Source organism: Hordeum vulgare, chromosome 3H (assembly GCF_904849725.1).
Source record: "Hordeum vulgare subsp. vulgare chromosome 3H, MorexV3_pseudomolecules_assembly, whole genome shotgun sequence".
Classification (NCBI taxonomy): domain Eukaryota; kingdom Viridiplantae; phylum Streptophyta; class Magnoliopsida; order Poales; family Poaceae; genus Hordeum; species Hordeum vulgare.
In genome coordinates this window covers 297,404,408-297,426,789 of record NC_058520.1, presented here as the reverse complement: position 1 = coordinate 297,426,789, position 22,382 = coordinate 297,404,408, and positions in this window count along the sequence as shown.

Here is a 22,382-nt window from a genome sequence, read left to right as displayed (position 1 = left end):
TATGCCCTAGAGCCGCCGGAACGGCTTAATGTGTGAGTTCAATGGCTACTTAAACCACCCACAATGCTTCTACGTGAGGCTTGAAGAAGAAGACATCGTTGAAATTGTGAAGAAGTTAGGTGGCGAGCCTGTTAAAAACTGCTCCAAGATCGGGGTAAAACCTTTTTGCGTTTCTAGTCGGGCTCCAGAGGTAAAACATCCCAACTCGCCCTTCCAGTTTTTAATATACTCAGGCTTGTCTCTCATCCGGGCTTTAATTATGTCAATCAGAGGGGTTCGACCTTCTTGAACCGAAGACCCAAAATTTTCATCAAGAAACCACCGAAACCCGCCCCAAAGAATAAGAAAATCAGGGGCAAGGCCACCACAAAGGAGTCATCCATTCTGGGCGAGCCTCGGATCACCGAGGAACAATCAAAAGTAACTGCTCTTTGTCTTCTTTATTTTAATCTGACTTGTACTCATGCTTTGTCGCTTCTATTTATAGGACGATGACATTGTGAGCCAAGACGAAGACGTCGAGGTAATTTCCATTTCTTCCGACTCAAACTCTTCTCCTCCAAAGCCGGCAAGGTGAATCTGTAGGAAAGTTCCCCTGTCTCACCCGGATGCTTATATGGATCCCGATTTCCTTTTGAAGAAGGTGAGTTTTACGCCCAAACTTCATACTCGAAGCCACTCTAGGGAACTCTTGTCCGGCTTGCCAGAGAAAATGGCTGGTCGTAAACGACAAAACGAGGTATCAACACTTTTTAAACGTCCTTTCTTCCTGTGCAAATCATTCTCACGATGTGCTCAATCTTTAAATCCTACATCCAATAGGTTTCACCTCCTTCGTCTAGCGACTCAGCTGCCTCGGCTCTTCCCCCATTGATCCGCCTTCAGGGGTAAGTTATTTCATTAACATGCTCTTTTGGGTGTCAAGGCTTCTATTTTAACATATTTACCATCGTTCCGCAGGGCTCAAGCGAAGAAGAGGAAACCCGGCGAGTCATCATCCGCTCCCAAGGCGGCTGAAATATTTGGAATGAATACTTCCATCCCAAAAGATCAAGACGAGCCGGCTGAGACTCATGCCGAGGCTTTTGATGATTTCCCTGACATCCGGGACGAGCTTCCAAGTCCTCAGAATGAGTTAACTGAAGACCTCAATCCGCCAAATTCTCACAAGGCGGCTAAAGATGTGATGCCTGACCTAGATCCAGTCGTCGTCACTGGTACCGATTTGCCAAACCTGCATCCACGGTTTTAAGCAAGCATGAACCCAAAGATGCCCAAGTCTTTGCAGAGAAGGACATGACCAAACTGAAGCTTCCCAATTTTGAGAATCTAGATTTTGATGAACTTTACTCTGGTTTTGTGAGCCGCTTGCAAACAAGCCATAAAATGGAAAAAGGCTTGTTTAACATGATGCGAAGAAAACATGAGGTATGATACCTGTTAACCTTCTTGACATGTCCTCCCATTAGCCCTCCAAAGGGCGAGTCATCTATGATGAATCGTACTTTGTATAAACTTTCAACCCGTAGCCCCCAAGGGCCGAATCATCTTTTTAAAGATGAGCCGGATCTTTTAGTTTGTACTTGCAGAAAGCTTCAACCTATACCCCCCAAGGTCCAGGTCATCTTATTAAAGATGAGCCGGGTCTTTAGAATATATTTGAAGAAAGCTTCAACCTGTAGCCCCCAAGGGCTAGGTCATCTTTTTAAAGATGAGCCGGGTCTTTAGCATATATTTGAAGAAAGCTTCAACATGTAGCCCCCAAGGGCCGGGTCATCTTATTAAAGATGAGCCTGGTCTTTAACATATATTTGAAGAAAACTTCAACCTGTAGCCCCAAGGGCCGGGTCATCTTTTTAAAGATGAGTCGGGTCTTTAGCATATATTTGGAGAAAGCTTCAACCTGTAACCCTCAAGGGCTGGGTCATCTTCTTCTTAAAGATGAGTCGGGTCTTGCTTTAAGGTATTACCTTAGAAAAAATGAATCGTACATTAGCCCCCAAGTTTCAGGGGATTTGCTTGCGATGTGCATGAAACTTGCTTTGCCCTAATGCTTTGCAAGAATCGTTGACTTGGGCCGACTCAACTGTGGCCGGTTTGAAGCAAAGTTTGGCTGAGCAGCAAGATGCTCGAGCTAAATTTGAAGAAAAGCTTCGCCTTGCACTGGCTGATATGGAAAAGTGAAGGCAGAGCACAAAGAGCTTGAGAACAAGGCCAACATTGAGCAAGTCGCCTTACTGTAAAGGGCAAAACAGGCCGAAGAGCAGATGAAAGCCGCCGTGCAAGAACTGTCCGGGTTAAAACATCATATCTCAAAGATGGCCCATGTTGTGTTTGGTAAGTATCCACCATTTCCTTCTAAAGTCGTGTTGTAAGATCTTCCGACGACTTATGATTGTGCATCTTTACTGCAGGTCCTCGAGCCGCCACTCTTCAAGATGATTGTATTTTGAAAATAAAGGCAATCTATACCTTGACAGAGCAACTGTACACTAGTGGTGTGATGACTATGAAGGCCGTTATGGGCGACAAAGAGCCCATAAAATCAATCAAGTATATGTTGGGATGCTTGTCCATGTTGCCACCCCAAATAGATGAGCTGAAAAGGTCAGCCGCCCGGAAAGGAGCACTCACCACCCTGAGCTGGTGCTTGGCCTATGCTCCAGAGCTTAAGCCGGAGGAGGTGACTGGGGGATTTCCAGAGTATAAAGGCGACGGGTCAGAGTTTACAGAAGAAGATTACCATCGTTGTGTGAAAGAATCTCGCTTCGCGGTGACTCTACTGACAGCCGTCCCGGATTTAACAAAATATCAGGCGTCTTATGATGAGCACAGCAAGCGGGTTACTTCTCCTTCATATGAAATCACCGTTTGGACTCTGCAGCGTCGTAAGCATCCTTTTGACTCTAATGTCGATCTGTCCACCATCTTGACTAACGAGGATGAGTTCCATGCCGTGCCCAACTGCAACTGGAAATTGGGCGACTTATAGATCCAAGATGGCGAAATATCAAGGCAGGATAATCTGGAGGCGGCTTAAGCCAGGAGTTACTTGAACATCACCCACGGAAATTAGTTTAAACATACAATGCCGGGTTATGTCACCTATTATGGCCTTCCGAGCCATGTAATAGGCTAGAGATGGAAACAATATGATGATACATCTGTACATTTTGCTGACTTTGAAGTCTCACCCTTTCATTGATATGAGCCACCTTACTAGGCGCTTTTGCCATGTCTTTGACAGATAATCACCTCCCGAGTTTGTTAGAGAAGAAATGATAAGCCGGCTCAGTGAGCCACGTCAGTTTAGAATGATTTTTTTACAAAATTCTTTAGCTATGCTATAAAGATACTTTGTAGTCAAAAAGATTGCCGGCTCAATGAGTCACGACTGGGTAGGATGAGCTTGCAAGACTCTAGTGCTACCCCAGGAAGGATTTTGCAACAACCTGAGTTGTTTACACCGGCTGATCAGGCGTGAGTGAAGCTTCAGTGAAGCAGGTTCAATGAACCCATGGTTTGTCTATTTTCAATATGTCGGCTCCCGCTAGCACCCTTCATGTTTTAACCTAGGCAAGTTCAGGATCCAAAAAGCGTATTGACTCGCCAAGAGTACATGGGACCATAGGGCGAGTCGCCAAACAGACAGTACAGTATAACCATTGTAATGCATTAATTTTACGCTAGACAAGAGGGTATTCAGGCGGAACTCAGTGAGCAGAAGCCCCCAGGTGACCTATGATTAGGGAAAAGCCTGAATTAGGATTGCAGAAGCGTTTACGCTCTTACTGCAAAATGACTTGGGACCTAGTAGCCCCTAAGTAAGCCAGCTTGATTCTCAAAACCATATAGGGTGTCTATGTTTGAACCATGCAACGTGGCAACTTTGGTCCTCTTTGGCGTACCAGCATCCAGTTTTGAAATAAGCGCAGCATGGCGACTTATGCTCTTTGATACTGATAGCATCCATCCTTGGACGACTTATGAAATAATAAAGACTCATGCTCTCAAGAAGCTGAAATGGCAGAGACCCCGAAGTTCGTGGGCGCCGGCTTTATTGATATATATATATATATATATATATATATATATATATATATATATATATAGAAAGAGAGTACAGTGACTAAACTATGTACACTGATAAGGAGCCAATGGCTCTAAGTATAATAAGGCCGTAAGTGGGAAATGTTCCAAGGCCGGGTCGTTTCAACCCCTGTTGTTGGCCTATCTGGACGAAGATCCACCAGGTAGTAGGAACCATTATGCAGGCTTTTGCTGATGACAAACGACCCTTCCCACAGAGGGGATAACTTATGCATACCAGTATGATCCTAAATCAAATGGAGCACTAAGTCGCCCTCCTCGAAAACTCGGCTTTTGACTCGGCGGCTATGATAGCGTCAAAAGTCTTGTTGGTAAATCGCCGACCGTGATGTTGCCAAGTCACGCTCCTCCTCCACGGCATCCAACGAATCTTGATGCACCAGCTCGTTATCTTTGTCAACATAAGCGGCGAGTCGTGGCAAGTCGTGCCTGAAGTCACTTTGTAACACCGCCTCAGCTCCGTAAACCAGGAAGAAAGGCGTGTAACCAGTGGATCGATTAGGGGTAGTCCTGATGCTCCACAGAACAGAAGGAAGCTCTTCGACCCAACATCTCGGGGTACGTTCCAGAGGAACCATAAGTCGGGGCTTAATCCCCCACCAAATTTCTTGATTCGCCCTCTCCGCCTGTCCGTTGGATTGGGGGTGTGCTACTGCAGAGACATCAAGCCGGATGAGATATTTTTCACAAAATTCTTGCATGGCGCCTTTGTGTAGATTAGTACCATTGTCAGTAATGATACTATGAGGATACCTGAAGCAAAAAAACAACTTCTTGAGGAACTTGACAGTCGTGTCTGCATCGCAACTACTGACCGGCTCTGCTTCAACCCACTTGGTAAATTTGTTGACTGCCACTAATAAGGTGAGTATTTTCGTTGGAGGCCATCTTGAAGAGACCAACCATTTCCAGCCCCCAGACATGCGGAGGCCATGTAATTGGGATCATACACAATTCCTGAGCCGGCACATGCATGTGACGCCCAAACTTCTCGCATCCGTCACATCTGCGCACTATGTCCTGAGCGTTTGCATGAGCCGTTAGCCAGTAGAATCCATGCCTAAAGGCTTTGAAAACCAAAGAGCGCGACTCGGCATGATGACCACAATCGCCAACGTGAATCTCATTAAGAATCGCACACCCTTCTTCAGACGAGACGCACCTTTGAAAAACTCCAGAAGTGCTTCGCTTGTACAACTCGCCTTTATGTATAACCATGGATTTGCATCGCCGGATATATGCCATGTAAGGGACCGCCCAATCCGGATTGGCATGGAGAGCCACCACAAGTTGAGACTCGGGGTCAGGAAATGCTATATCCTCCTGAGAAGGCAATTTCACTGACGGGTTTTGCAAAATATCCAAAAATACATTTGGGGGAACCGGCTCACGCTGTGACCCGAGTCGTGAAAGAGCATCAGCTGCTTCATTGAGTCGACGATCGATATGATCAACCCGATAACCATGAAAGTGACCCGCCACGTCTGACATAGCACGCATGTAAGCCGGCATCAAAGGATGTCTGGAATCCCATGTTCCACAGACTTGTTGTGCCACTAGATCTGAGTCACCCAGGCATCTGACTCGACTGAGGTTCATCTCTTTGGCGATTCTAAGCCCATGGAGCAAAGCTTTGTATTCCGCCGCATTTTTAATACATGGGAACATGAGTCGGAGGACATAGAAAAACTTGTCACCTTGAGGTGAAGTTAGTACCATGCCAGTCCCCGAGCCTTCCAGCTGTCTAGACCCGTCAAAATGGATAGTCCAATACGTGTGATCATGTCTATCTTCTAGAATTTGTAGCTCGGTCCAATCATTGATGAAATCCACTAAGGTCTGAGACTTGATGGTCGTGCGGGGCGTATATTTCACATGGTGAGGACCAAGCTCGATGGCCCACTTAGCAATTCGCCCCATTGCTTCACTGTTTTTTATAATGTCGCCAAGTGGCGCAGAGCTGACTACCGTGATCGGGTGCTCCTGGAAGTAGAGCTTCAGCTTCCGACTCGCCATGAAGATCCCGAAAACCAACTTCTGCCAGTGTGGATAACGCTGTTTGGAGAGTGTTAAGACTTCGCTGACAAAGTATACCGGCCTTTGGACCTGATATTCCTTCCCTTCTTCCTTGCGCTCGACAACCACTGCAACGCTTACTGCCTTAGAGTTAGCAGCAATGTACAGGAGCATAGGCTCTTTGTCAACAGGAGCGGCTAAAACGGGCGGCTCAGCCAGTTGTTTCTTCAAGGCCTTGAAAGCTTCACTGGCCTCATCCGTCCAGACAAAACAGTCTATTTTCTTGAGGAAATGATAAAGAGGGATGGCCTTCTCCCCAAGGCGACTTATGAAACGGCTTAGAGCCGCAATACGACCCGCCATGTGTTGAACTTGGTTGATATTGGTCGTTTTGCCGAGTGAAGTAATCGCCTTGATTTTGTCTGGGTTAGCCTCAATGCCTCGTTCTGACACCAAGAAGCCCAATAACTTCCCTACAGGAACACTGAAAACACACTTGGTCGGGTTAAGCCTCATCTGATACATGCACAAATTGTCAAAAGTCTCCTTAAGGTCCTCCAAGAGTGACTATTTCTTCTAGGATATCACCACTATGTCATCAACATAGGCATGAACGTTGCGCCCAATTTGACTGTGTAGGCAATTCTGGATGCAGGGTTGATAAGTCGCCCCCGCGCTCTTGAGTCCAAACGGCATAGACACATAACAAAAGGCACCAATGGGAGTTATGAATGACGTATTCTCCTGATCCTCCAAAGCCATTTTGATCTGGTGGTAACCGGAGTATGCATCCAACAAACGCAGTCGCTCGCAACCTGCTGTAGAATCAATGATTTGATCAATACGAGGGAGGGCGAAAGGATCTTTTCATCAAGCTTTGTTGAGGTCGGTGTAGTCAATGCACATGCGGAAGGTACCATTCTTCTTGAGTACCAGAACCGGATTGGCCAACCACTCTGGATGAAAAACCTCCACAATGAAACCAACAGACAAAAGCCGAGCTACTTCCTCCCCAATCGCCTTACACCTTTCTTCATTAAACCGGCAAAGATACAGCCAGCATCTTGGGATCAATGTTAAGGTGGTACTCAGTGAATTTTCTCGGTACACCCAGCATGTCAGAAGGTTTCCATGCAAAGATGTCCCGATTCTCACGGATGAATTCGATGAGCGCGCATTCCTATTTGGGATCCAGATCCGTCCCAATGGTAAATTGCTTGGAAGAGTCACCGGTCGTGAAATCCACCAACTTAGTGTCATATGTTGGCTTGAACTTGAGGGGCGGCTCTGAGTCGACCGTGGGTTTCTTGAGCGGAGTCATGTCCGCCGGGTCGACATTAGACTGATGAAACTTGAGTTCCTCAATTGCGCAGGCCGACTCAGCATAAGACGTGTCTCCCTCCTCGCATTCTTGAGCTATCTGCCGGTCTCCACTCATCTTGATAGTTCCTTTAGGTTCTAGCATCTTGAGCTTGAGGTAGACATAACATGGGCGGGCCATAAAACGGGCGTAAGCCGGCCAACCAAAAAGCATGTGGTAAGGACTCATGAACTTGACCACCTCAAACATGAGGGACTCGCTCCTGTAGTTAGACTTAGTGCCAAAAGCCACATTAAGTTTGATCCGCCCAACAGGGTACGTCGACTTACCCGATACAATGCCATGGAAGACCGTGGAGGATGGCATCAAATCGCCTTCCGAGAAATTCATTCTTCAGAAAGTATCATAGTATAAGATGTTGATGTTGCTACCTCCATCCATGAGGACCTTGGAGAGGGTATAGCCCCTACCTGTGGTGCCACGACCAATGCTAAGTCGCCAGGGTTGTCAACCAGGGGCGGGTGATCCTTCCTGCTCCAGACAATGGGCTGCTCAGACCAATTGAGGTACCTGGGGAGCGCCGACTCAATGACGCTGAAGGTTCTGTGCTTGACCTTTTGGTCCCTTTTGCAGGTACTGGTGGTGAACACGTGATACTGCCCACTGTTCAACTGCTTAGGATTGTTCTGGAAGCCGCCGCTGTCATTCTGCTGCTGTGAGCCGCCTTGTTGAAGTTGCTGCTGAAAACCGCCATGCGCATTATATTGTTGACTTTTATGGACTTGATACTACCCAGCATTAGCCTGTGACCCTCCTTGTGGACCTGGCTTAGGAAAACCACAAAACGGGTTTCTGTGTGAGCTGCCGGGCCCAAACTGATCCGGTTGTCCGCCATGACTACCTCCTTGCCCATTTTTGAGCGCCTCGGCACAAAACTCCTGCATCACCTGGCAGTCTTCCCAAGAATGGGTGGATGGACCTTCCGCGGTGGTATGTTGTGGGCACGGGCCCTTTAGCATCTTGTGACAGTTGCGTGGTTTTTTACTGTTGAAGCCCCTTTTGTTCTGATGCTGGTTCCCGTTCCCAGTGATAGTATTGCCGACGAAATCAGTGGCGCCTTCCTGCTGCCTTTTCTTCACTTAACCCGCGGGGTTGTAGTTGCCTCGCCCCTGGGACTCAAAGTGGCCTCTGGATGACTCCCCCCTTCTGGCGGTGCTGGTATTATCATCATGCTCCCTGGGATCTTTGGTATCGTCTGACTCGGGATACCTAGTCAGAGTATCCATCAGTTCCCCCATATCTTGGACTTTGCGCTTGAGTCGCCCAAGCTTCAACACCAAAGGCTAGTAGTGACAGTTTTTCTCCAAGATCAGCACGTCCTGAGCCGCCGAAATGCCATCCGATGAGTGGATCACCTCTGCAACCCATCGCGTCCAATGATGGGCCGACTCATCTGGGCGCTGGATGCAGTGATGTAAGTCGACAATAGTCATCGGGTGCTTGCAAGTCCCTCTGAAGTTTTTGACAAAACGTTCCTTCAACTCGACCCAGGTGTTGATGGAGTTGGGCGGCACGTTCTTCATCCAAGTGTGCACCGTCCCTTCAAGCATCATTGTAAAATACTTGGCACATACTGCCTCATTAAGATCAAGCATATCCATGCCCCTGGCTCTAGATCCGACGTGTAATTGGGAACTTTGCGTGGGCCTTTGAAATCCTTCGGCATGTGCTCTTTGCGGTGGGAGGGTGATAGAGAAGGTATCCCAATGTTCCTACCACTTGACTCGGCCTACGTGAGGGAAGGCAACACATAAGCCAGATAACCTTGACCCGCAGCGGGCGCCGTCTCCATCGGGCGGGCGGCTCGTGCTACATCCATGAGGTCTTGAGCCCGTGTGTCAGGTATCCTGCACGGGTTGATCTGCGGAAGACGTCGTCATTCACTGCTGGACACCGCGGGCGGGTCATCATGAAGACTCCTGGTATGACTTGCTTGAGGTGTGGAGTGTAGTCGCCCGCGGCTATATGAATATTGCGCCTGTTGGACCACCGCCGTTTTCAACATCTCAATGGCATTTCTTGCATCTACCTTAGCCTGAGAGTTTCCATGGAAGGGAAGAGATTCGAGGTTGCGGGTCGCCTCCAGTACGTTATCAACGGGGTTCGAAAAATGACACTGCGGCGTCTGAAATGTGGTGCTTGAACCGGTGTTTGCTGAGGCACGTGTGGGTTGGGCGGCGACTGAGCCAGGTCAACATGTTGGGTGACTTGCCATGGTCGGTTAGGCTCCATCCCGAGCATATGTGGGTTATCGAAGAGCCGAGTTGGGTTCAGATCGGCTGGCAGACGATTGTGATGCCTCCTCTGGTTAATCGCATCGGAAGCCCTCTATTATCGTTCAAGTCGCCATCCCTCAACACTTAGCCACTTTGTCTCCCCGACGATCTGGGCATGTTGGGTTGCCATCTTGGCGGGTTCACCTTCAATGTCGCGCTGGATCTTGGCCATCTCCTCCCATAGTTTTTCTAACTCGGCGTTGACCTGTTCCTGATTCTCCGCTGTCACAGTAATCGCCGTGAGTTTGGGCACCCCTGCTCCCAAATCCGCCATGACTTGAGCCGGAGTCTTCCCTGATCCGCTGGCTTCATTGTTGCCAGTTGCGGTTGGCTGAGGGGCCGCTGCTCCCGCCATGTAAATGGCGACCTGGTGATGGGGTCCTTCAACGTCCTCGGAGATTGCTGCCTCAGGCAATCCCTCAAGCTGTCCTTCGTGGAGAGGATAGATCGAATCCGTGTCGCCAATGGACGACCCGTCGTCCGAGTTGACAAGGGTGTTCTCCTGGATCACCGGCTCATCCGGTAGGTCGATTACCTGCGTAAAACAAACGAAGACGTGGTGTTTCCTGACCTGATGCTTGGCAGGATGGGCATACCGGGCTGGCCCAATGATGTCAATGAAGATGGCCGGCTCACGTACGAGAGCCCCAAACTTGCCAATGAAGACATGAATCTTGTCGAAGGGGGCCCTGTATCCGGACTCGATTGAATCAGAATCAGGCCCCCACTGAGAGTTGTCGATGTAGTACTTTCCATGGTAGCTCTTAGTCATGAGGCCGACCGCGTAGCTCCCAAACCCTAGAAGGGCTCCCTTTGAGAACTCAACTCCACCGTGCGCAAGCCCCACAGTGGGCGCCAACTGTCGTGGTTTTGTCACGGCAGATATCCTCATGAAAGGACTTACTGATGGAGCCATCGCACCTTAGTGGCGACTCAAAGGGGTTGAGCGGAAGCGAGACTCGGCTTTACCCAGGTTCGGTCCCTCCGATGGAGGTAAAAGCCTACGTCCTGCTTTGTGTATATTGATGGTGGAATCGATTACAAGGAGGGCATAACTCGCCTGACCTAGCTCTCGATGGATTGTAACTTAACCTATCTCCCCTAGGGACTCGCCTTTATATACAGGTCGAGGCCCTATGTTTTACAAAAGTCCAGGCCACATTACAAATCGTGGCCTTCCATATCTCTAAACCGTCGTGTCTTCCAAGCAAGGAAACGACCACGGCGACGCATCTTCTCCGTATGTCTTGAACCGCCATCTAGGCTCATAGGCCCGGAGGGCTCTCCGTTGAAGTTCTCCTTGCACATCTCAAACCCTGGGCCAAGGCCTATCTTGAATATGAACGTTGAATCGCCGTTCACCTGATCCGGCCCAACGGGGCGGGTAATATCCCCAACAAATGCAGATTATGTGCATGATGCGATGATGAATGAGACAGACAAAATAATAACACGGCGACAACGGGATAAAAGGGGAATCTTCTGGAGCATCGGTCCCAGGTTGTCACAACTCTCCTACACTACAAGAGGATGTCGATCCGAGATCCAAGAATGAAAGGGAAGAAGAAGAGAAAGCAAGAGGTAAAACTTAATTGCTTATTTGACAAACGAGTGAAAACAATGAATCTTGGAGGTTACCAAGGGATGAAGAAGATATGAGAAACAAGCAAAATTCCCACAAAATTTCGTCAGCACTTCGGTAGGAAAAGAGGACAAAATTTGATAAGGTAGAAAGGACTTGAAAAGATTCACAACAATCCATTTAAATTGATAAACATGGGAGCAATCTGATCCTCAAAAGACAAAATGATAGATTGAAGAGAGCAACATCACAAACCCTCTGTTAGAAAGAATAAAAACTAGCTCTAGGCAAGAAGGAACAAAGAAGAAAATGAGAACTACTACCACATGAATCTTGAAGAACACACTGAGAATGAAGAGATCTTGAGCCACCTAATAGAAAACTGAACAAGGAACCAAAATAATTTAAGGACAAACGAAGAGACAACAATTGAGAAGAATTTGAGAATTGATGGCAATGGAGTGTCGATGCAATGCCGATGATGCGCACGATGCGATGATGAATGCGACAGACAAAATAATAACACAACGACAACGGGATAAAAGGGGAATCTTCTGGAGCGCCGGTCCCGGGTTGTCACACGTAGGCTCTATAGTACGTTATGTTGTGTGCCGCACCTCAAGTGTGCCTTGCCATGAGTCAGTCAATGGGTACGAGAGCGATCCAGGAATGGATCACTAGACATCAGTCAAAGTTATCCTTAGTAACTAGTGAACTAAGGAATTTTTTCTCGATTATGGAGGTGGTAAAAAGAGTTCGTCGTAAAGGATTACGACGATGCAAGCTTTGTCTCTAATCCGGATGACTCTAAGTTGTAAACCGGATTCATATAGTGGAGCAGTCATTTGGAATAATTCCAAATGGTGCGTCGTAGCAGCATCTATAGAATGACATAGAGATTTCTAAAGCACACACGGATCTAAAAGGTTCAGACCCGTTGACTAAAAACCTCTCTCTCAAGGAAGACATGTTCGAACCCCAGAACTGTATGGGTGTTAGATTCATTACAATCACATAGTGATGTGAACTAGATTATTGACTCTAGTGCAAGTGGGAGACTGTTGGAAATATTCCCTAGAGGCAATAATAAATTGGTTATTATTATATTTCCTTCATGATAATTGTCTATTATTCATTCTATAATCGTATTAACCGGAAACCGTAATACATGTGTGAATATATAGACCACAACATGTCCCTAGTGAGTTCATGATGATGCATTATCGAGTGGGCCCAGAGATACCTCTTCGTCACACGGAGCGACTAATCCAAGTGTCGATTGGTACCAACCCAACAGACACATTCGGAGATACCTGTAGTGCACCTTTACAATCACCCGCTTACGTTGTGACGTTTGGTACACCCAAAGCACTCGTACGGCATCCTGGAGTTGCACAATCTCATGGTCTAAAGAAATGATACTCGACATTAGAAAAGCTTTAGCAGACGAACTACACGATCTTGTGCTATGCTTAGGATTGGGTCTTGTCCATCACATCATTCTCCTAATGATGTGATCCTGTCATCAATGACTTCCAATGTACATGATCAGGAAACCTTGACCATCTTTGATCAACGAACTAGTCAACTAGAGGCTCACTAGGGACAGTGTCTTGTCTATGTATCCACACATGTATTTGAGTTTCCAATCAATACAATTATAGCATGGATAATAAACGATTATCATGAACAAAGAAATATAATAATAACAAATTTATTATTGCCTCTAGGGCATATTTCCAACATTCTCCCACTTGCACTAGAGTCAATAATCTAGTTCACATCACTATGTGATTTTAACGAATCCAACACCCATATAGTTCTGGGTTTGATCACGTCTTGCTTGTGAGAGAGGTTTTAGTCAACGGTTCTGAACCTATCAGATCCGTGTGAGTTTTACAAATATTTATGTCATCTCATAGATGCTACTACTACGTGCTAGTCAGAAATATTCCAAATATCTACTCTACTATACGAATTTGTTTTACTACTCAGAGTTATTCGGATTGGTGTCAAAGCTTGCATCGACGTAACCCTTTACGACGAACTATTTAACCACCTCCCTAATCGAGAAAAATTCCTTAGTCCATTAGTTACTAAGGATAACTTTGACCGATGTTCGGTGATTCAATCCTGGATCACTCCTTGTACCCCTTGACAGACTCATGGCAAGGCACACATCAGGTGCGGTAACAACATGGCATACTTTAGAGTCTACGGCTAAGGCAAAGAAGACGACCTTCGTCCATTCTCTTTATTCTGCCGTGGTCGGGCTTTGAGTCTTACTCAAATTCACACCTTACAACACAGCCAAGAACTCCTTCTTTGCTGATCTATTTTGAACTCCTTTAAAAACCTGTCAAGGCATGCATTTCATTGAAAGTTCTATTTAGTGTTTCGATCTATCTCTATAGATCTTGATGCTCAATGTTCAAGTAGCTCTATCCAGGTCTTGCTTTGAAAAACTCCTTTCAAACAATATGTCAACCACATATACTTATCAGAAATTCTATACTGCTCCCACTCACTTCCTTGGAAATATAAGTTCCTCATAAACCTTGTACAAACCCAAAAGCTTTGATCATCTCATCAAAGCATATATTCCAACTCCGAGATGCTTGCACCACTCCATAGAAGGATCGCAGGATCTTGCATACTTGTTAGCATCCTTAGGATCAACAAAACCTTCTGGTTGTATCACATACAACCTTTCCTCAAGGAAACCATCGAGGAAACAATGTTTTGACATCCTATGTGCAATATTTCACAAACAATGCAACAATCGCTAACATAATTCCAACAGATTTTTAGCATCGCTATGAATGACAAAGTCTCATCATAGTCTACTCTTTGAACTTGTCGAAAACATCTTTGCGATAAGTTGAGCTTTTCTTAATGGTGACTTTTCACCATCATCGTCTGTCTTCCCTTTAAAGATCCATCTTTACTTAACAGTCCTACGACCATCAAGTAGTTCTTTCAAAGTCTACACTTTGTTTTCATACATGGAACCTCTCTCGGATTTCATGGCCTCCAGCCATTTGTCGGAATCCGGGCCCACCATCGCTTCTCCATAGCTCGTAGGTTCATTGTTGTCCAACAACATAACCTCCAAGACAAGGTTATCGTACCACTCTATAGTAGTACGCGACCTTGTCGGCCTACGAGGTTTTTAGTAACTTGATCCGAAGCTCAATGATCACCATCATCAGTTTCCACTTCAATTGGTGTAGGCGCCACAGGAACAACTTCCTGCGCCCTGCTACACACTGGTTGAAGTGACGGTTCACTAACCTCATCAAGTTCCACCACCCTCCCACTCAATTCTTTCGAGAGAAACCTTTCCTCGAGAAAGGACCCGTTTCTAGAAACAAACACTTCGCTTCCGGATCTAAGATAGTGTTTGGACCCCGACTTATGAGTCGATACCGCCGTGCTTAGCGATCCCACAGATCAATGCTCATCGAACACAGATACCGAATAAAAGAGTCTTACATCCATACATACCGTTTGATACAATAACTGACCACCTCGGTCAAGTCTTACATATATAGGGCATTAGAGGCCAATACTCCAAACTGGACCAATAGCGGAATTATTGGTTGAAAGCATGAACTCATGCCATCAGCCTTAACCTACAGGCATCCTGACTAGCAAGCGTCCTAGCTCGCAAGAACGTCACCGAGTTAATCTTCACCATATCCTGTTCTTTCATACCTGGTCAATGAAATAACCAGTGGCAAGCCAATGAGTACTTTGAATGTACTCGCAAACAGCCCATGATAAGAACAATGAAAGTGAAGGATAACAATATCATGCATCTTTGGTGTAACTCATCTTGGTGGAATGATCATGAATATGCATCAAGCTAAAGAATTACTTATGAAGAACAGGTTACAGATATCAATATATCTGTCAAGGGCTGAGCCATCCGGGCTCACCCGATATGCCAAGTCACCAAACTTGGTCATATCATTTCTTTCATAACAACACCTTTTTCAACACCACACACACTTGGTTTATGCGGAAATAACTGGACGTAGTTTAAGAAAGATTACCCAACTGTCCTTGACCATGGACACGGCTATTTTAATAGTTTACACTCTGCAGAGGTAGTATGCTAGATCCACGAGATCCGGGAAACTTCCGTGTCATCCACGACTCGCAGTATATAACATACCCGAGGTAAGTACCCGATCGATGCCTTTCCCCTAACGATACTAGACAAAGAGGTCCACTCGATTGGTACCCAGCCCACATGTTGTACGTCTTACGAGCACCAACTATGGACAATACCAACCATGCGGGGATCAACGGTGTGACTGTAACTCATAAAAATGGCATAGTCGTCCTACCTGGCAAGACCCCATCCTGAGAGTGACCACACATCACTCCCGCCACTAGTAATGTGGCTCTTTGCTAGCACCGACTAGAGTAATTAACATAGCCCCGTCCCATAAGGGGTAACGTGGTCGTACTGGTAAGGTTGGGACGGTCGACACATCATAAATCTAATCCCATTTCCGAAACCATACTCACACAAATACTGGGTGCATCACTTCACCAAAAGTGACCCCCAAATTTATCATCACCCTCGGGCATTAGTGGCACCCGATGGGGTTTTCTTAAACTCTTGCTTTATGTCATCAACATGCTCATGATAATACTACCTCTATCATTACTAGTCAAAATGGTATTAGCATGACCCTCAAGGGGTAGGGTCAAGCTCAATGCATGTGCTCCGGGGGAGCCTTCGGTAAAATCATATTAAATGATTACCGGCATTTATGATCATATGCAACGGGAATACTTGCTATTTTAACATGCAAAGTAACATATGCTCAGTCATGGTCAAAGGGTTGATTGCCTTGCTCACGTAAGTCCTCGGGGTCTTCGAGGTCTTCCGCTCCAACTCCGAGTACTCCGTCTACCCGTCAACTATCGTCGGAAACAACCACGGTAAGCCACACAGCAGGCAGAAATAAAAAAGCCACAAAATAGAAGTTATATTTTTCTTGGACCTCTCTGGTCATAAGAAAAATACCTGAATCTTTGCCAAGGGGGTTTGGATCATCAGGCGTGTTTGAATGGAGGAAAGGAGAAATAGGTGATTATTAAAGAAGCCTACAGAAATCATTCTCTTAAAAATGAGTGGAGGCACTCAATAAATAGAGCATCATTTTAGAAATATTTAGGAAGTTGCTTCACTGGATTTGGAGTTGGAATGAATATACTAGGAATTTTCTAACATGGAATAAATAGCCATAGGAAGCTATTTATTTTATACAACAAAATAAAGACTGAATGAAATGTTGACCAAGGTTCTAAAAATAGGGAATGATTTTAGAAGGCCCTAGGAATTGGAATCACACCATTTGGAGTTGATTTGGAACCTATAGGATTTTTGAGAGGTGGGACATTTATATCCAGATTTGGATTTTGAGTAATAACACTACAAATATCGTCTTGGAAAAATATGCAAAGTACATATGTGGATAAATCTTGAATTTAGGAACCTGTAGAAATTTGAATCATTAGAATCGGAGCTAAAATGAATTTATGATGGATTTTTGAAGTTTCACAGAAAAAGAAAGTATCTAAAAGGAGATCTACCGGGAAGACTATATCGCACTCACGGCAACAGATAGCCACCGGGCCGGCCCATCTGCTTCGTCTGCAAGGAAAAGGCTACGCCGAAGGCGTATTAGGCCGGATGCGCTTCTGCCTTACAGAAGCGGTTCTCGTCAGAGTTGTCTCCACTTGCCCAAGCCTCGACCCACCCGTCAGTGCACTACTCCAGATGTGTGGCCGACAGGAGGGCCCTGGCGACACGCCTTCTTCAAGCTCCCGATGAGGGGAGGCAGGGAGGCCTGGCGGTGGCTGCTGGTGCCTCCAGCCCACCGCTTCGGGCGGGCTGCCCACCGGGGCTCAGGGGGAGCGTCGCGCCCATCCAGGTGCCGCTCGCCCGACGAGGAGAGCCGCCTCGGCATGGGCTTGACTGGCGGCGGGAAAGGCCGTCAGCCTTCTCTAGTGTCGGCACCAGGGGAGAAGGGAGGGAGCTAGAGGTTCTGGGGAGGATCTTCTCCGGCCAGGAGGAACTCCAGGAGGGCTAGAGGCGAGGGGAAATCCCCGTGGTTGGTTCGGCTCAAGCAGAGACCTACAGTGGGGCGTCGGCCATGGCAGAAGGAGGAGGGGAGGAGGGCTTAGGAGAGAATGGGGTGCTCGAGGGGGTTCCAGGGAGAGAGGGAGAGGTCCTGGAGGCTTAGGGAGCTCGGGGGGAGGCCATATGGAGAGGGTGGCCAAAGGTGAGCTCGAGAGCTCCTGGAGCTCTCTGACATGCAAGAAGACACGCGTCCCTGGGGCGTCTTGGAGGTTAGCCAGCGTTGGGAGGAGCTTGGACCAGTCAAATGAGATGCCCTGGTGCTCTGAGACACTAAGCAACGGTCAGATGGGGTCTAGAAGAAAGAAACAAGACGCAGAGCACCCATACTGCAGTCTAGGGTGGTGGTCACCACGGTCACCTGTGCCTACTGGGTCCAAATGACCAATCAAACATGTCTGGGAGGTGGGGCATACTATCTGGAAGGTGAGTGAGGAGTTTGGCTTTAAGTGGAGTTGATTTGAATGGCTGTTGACTGAGGTAAACTAGAGGATGATACAAGTGGTTTTTACAAGAAGGAATGGGAGGTGAAACCATGTCCTGGAGCATCTGGTATGGAAAGACTACACATCTGCAAAATTTCAGCTCAAGCAAAGAAGTGTAGCTAGCACTTGCTGTACAAAGCTACCTTTCAGCCATAAATCAACTTCAGGATGTGCTGCTCATTTTCTCCACATGAGCATGCCATCTCTTGGTTTTAAATGAAGCATTGGCATACTAGAGATGCTCTGAAAAGAATTGGGAGCCTTGGGTTAAGCAGAAGTGAGGCAAGAGGGGTAAATAGTGATTTCAATAGTAAAATGAGAGGTAGTTACATAGATTCTTTCCCCAATAATTGACCAGTGGCCATGGGAATGTTACTGGGGGTAAAATGTAACTAGAGATAGATGTGGTAGAAAGTTGAGCTCAAGGGTAAAAGTGGAAGGGGTCAAAGAAGCCAATTTAGTGAGTGCACACAAGGTGTTTGATCTGTGGTTAGACCATCAGATGAATTCCAATGGATATGAAACTTAACAGGATCAAATAATAGATGAAAATAAGCTTGCACACCAAATTTGGGATTTGCATGGAGAAGTTTTCCAATGTAGGCTTGGAAAACCAATGAAATGGGCAGAAATGGCTTTCTGCTTACAACCCTATTCAAATCAATTCCCACAAATCAAATAATTGGTGTAGGGGAATTATTTGAGCATTAAGGCATGCACAAAAAGTTTGAGATCAATTGGAGAAACTTTGTAATGTAAAGTTTCCCAAAGTCAAAAATCAACAGAGAGGGTTTTGAGGGTCTTGGGACAAGTTCTTCTATTCTCCTTGACGCACCACTTGATGTGGATGCATTATTGGAGTATTAGAACATGTCCACCAAATTTGAGCACAATTGGAGACACTTCACAATGTAGAGTTGCTCAAATTTGAATCTGGATAAATAGGGTTTTAGAATAATTAGGGGAGTCAAATCAACTTGGATATAGTTGAAACTTGGCAAGATCATCAAGAATATCATAGATGACATGCTGGAATTTTACTAGAATTTATTGGGAATATTTCTTATAGAAATATTTTAAAAGATTGAAATAGGCAGGAATGGTTTTGGAGAGGTTTGCCCAATATTTTAAAGATGACCATGTGTTGAAACTCATATATATGGAATAAATATATCCACTGAGTTTCCCTAAATTTTCTTAAATATTTTGAAAGCAATAAAAATAACTTTCCTTCATAAGTGACCATTTCTGGCCTCACACAGAGGCATTTAAATAAAATAATAAATAACTTTTAAAATATGAATATTGTGGTTTTTGGAAGACATTTTGATAATAGGTTTTAAATAAAATAATTGGTGCCAAATAAATTCCCTAATTGGAGGACTTGTAGTACAAATCTCATTTGAGGGGTTTGGAAGTTTAATTCAAAGAAATGCTTTTGGGGAAAAATAATATTTGGTAAAAATAGATATTGGTCCTAAACACATGGCATGATCATTAGGCAGGAGAATATGGGATGAGGAGGTGAGTTGGAGGATGGCAAGAATTATTGGGGAGCAATCACATGCATTCAAGCGAGCAGGCAAACAATAGTAAGTTCAAGCATCACAAGCATTCACACACAAAAAATTGGTCCTAATTTTTGAAATAAGTTAATTAGTCAGGAAAGCTAAACACAGGGTGTTACAGACCTTACCCCCTTAAGAAAATCTCCTCCCCGAGATTTCTAGGCTAGGGGCTCGAGAGATTCAAAATCTTGAGTCGGAGGTAGTCTTCATGTCCCCATGTTGCTGTGGTGGTATTGAGGTGCTTGATGATACAACTTCGAATGTTTCGCACGTCCTTGCCTGATCGTGGGTGGGGTCTGGCAATAAGTTATGCTCGACCGGGGTCAAGGGCTTGGTGAGCTAAGTTTGTGCAAGGTTCTGGCTTGCAAGTGTATTCCAAAATCAGAATACGTGGCAAGATGGTGTGTGTGGGTTCTGGTCCCGGGGCTTCGCAGGCCGGTTAGTGACATCTAGATGTCTCGTGTTTGAACGCACTGCCAAAGTCTTCGTGTATTTTCCTGCTTACGGGGAAGTCTTTGACTCCTTTATGGCAGGCAAACTATGGTCGCAAATGGTCTTGAGGGCGTTGGAGTGGTCTTCGAAGGCTTCTCGTGAAAGGGTCCGCGTTGGGTCTGACCCATGAGCCTTAGCTCGGAGGCTCAGATTCCAGAATGGTCCAGCTGTCAGGGAGGGTTACGAGAGCTCCTGGATGAGTTGGCTACCCAATAGTATAGACCAGTCATCCACTCCCAAGGTATGCGGCTCGGCGAGCGGGTGAATCACCTTTGGTAGGTTTTCACCACGACCCAACTAGTACTCTCGTCCTTGACTTGGACCAAGGAGAAGTTGTCTGATTCTTTCGCTTGTCCAAAGGGCTTCATCATCTTGAATCGTCGAGGCTTCTTGACGTCGTTGATGTAGTCGGTGCGCGATCGGTGGTTGACTTATGTTGCTTCATCGTCATTGTCGTGGCTTCCTCATCATGGCGGATCTTTGTCTTGACTTGAGTAGGATTGACTTCCGTCGTCTTGGGGTTGCTTCGAGAAGCCCGCCTTCTCGAGATTGCACTATACCCTCAAGAGGCATAATAATCGGCTTTCCTGGGGCTCATCCAAACAGGACTAAGGTGTTCTTCCTATAACTAGGTGAATAAGTATGTCATTAGTGAGGATGACAACATACCTTCCCCAAACACGACATAAGCACAGTGCTCATGAGTCAGGTGAGGAGAACGGGGACTTCCTAGGGTGGATCGCTGGCCGAGGGGGGTTTATGGTCCACATGACCTGGTCCTTCATGCCCATGTTCGACACGAACACGATGGGCGAAGCTTTAGGGTCTCATGGAACTAGGATGTGGGCGAACAGTTATCATCTTATATCTAAGCACATTCCTTGGATGCCAGTAGTTCGACCGCTAACTTGGGATGACATCACCTCATCTCATCAAAGATACCATCCCACACGGTCAACTCCACACCGCTCATGCTAGCCAACTCCGGGTTGAGGGAAGAACTAAACCCAAACACTACAAGTATGGTGTAGCTATGATGCACATGCATTACTATGCAAGAACCTCGGGGAGGTATATAAGCTGCTAAGGTTGCACTAGGATGCTACAAATCCAATGTCCAGCTAGATCATACAACGGACAGGGTACTACATTACTATATTAAGGAAACACATAGTATACCAATCCAATATATGTTTCCCTGCTACAAATCCGATCAAGTGATCCATCAATCCGACCAATCATTACTGGACCCATCACTCCTACAAATCCAATTTTTGATGGGGTTCTACATAATTGTTTAGGGTCCTCATAATTCACATATTACCGCAAGAATTACGTCATAGTATGTCCACCAATCTTCAATAATCATGGCCATCTAATCTCCAAGGCCAGTCCACATAGGTTTGTAAACCAATCTGACAACTCCAAGTACACGCACTCTCTATCCACCGAGAAACATGGTATCACGATCGAGATTATCTGGCTAAATCCAATTTACTCCGAACCATGTGGTCTCTGTCATCCTTGATACTCTATCAAGATTACTTATTTAAATCCAACACTCAAGTCCAATAAGGACTCTTACTCGATGCTCCGAGTCATCATGATAATTATCACCAAACCATGCCAACTACTTGCTAAAGTCATGTATACCACCAAGAATAATGTTCGCGATCATAATCGTCCTACTAAATCCAATTTTACTCCATATTATGTAGTTTATGCTACTATATCAACTTGTTCCACCAAGTTCACCTACCTTTATAAGTGTCTCATGATCCACCAAAATAGTCTGGCTATATCTTCAAGACAACTATCATCATCACAACAATATTTGTCTAATACTCTTATATCAGAGAACGATCCTCTTATGGCATCAGGGTTATGGTGCTATCTTAAGATTCAAGGATACTTGTTCACTGCGATCACTCTTCCATAAGGGACCCGGTGCTAAGCAGCGTTTATCGGAGACCTACAGGTGTTCTGGCAAGTCCGTGTACTAGACACGCGACCAGAATACTTGAGCCGGAAAGGCTTGTGGAAGTTAGTCTCGTCTAGTGAGGTCCTTCCAATCTCAAGGGAAAAGCATCACTACTACAGTTACGTGCAGTTAAGCATAGCACAGTCAGTGTCTTCATTGTCAGTCATCCTTCGAAGTGGATCCTTGGTGCATCTTGTCTTGCTGTCTTCAGTTGTCGTAAGGGGTGAGAGAGAGAGCACAGAGGGGAGTGTCTAAGGATTTTAGTGCAATCATACAAGCGTTGCAAAGTCAACTCAAACAAGTGCCAAAAATCGATTTGAACATCAAAATA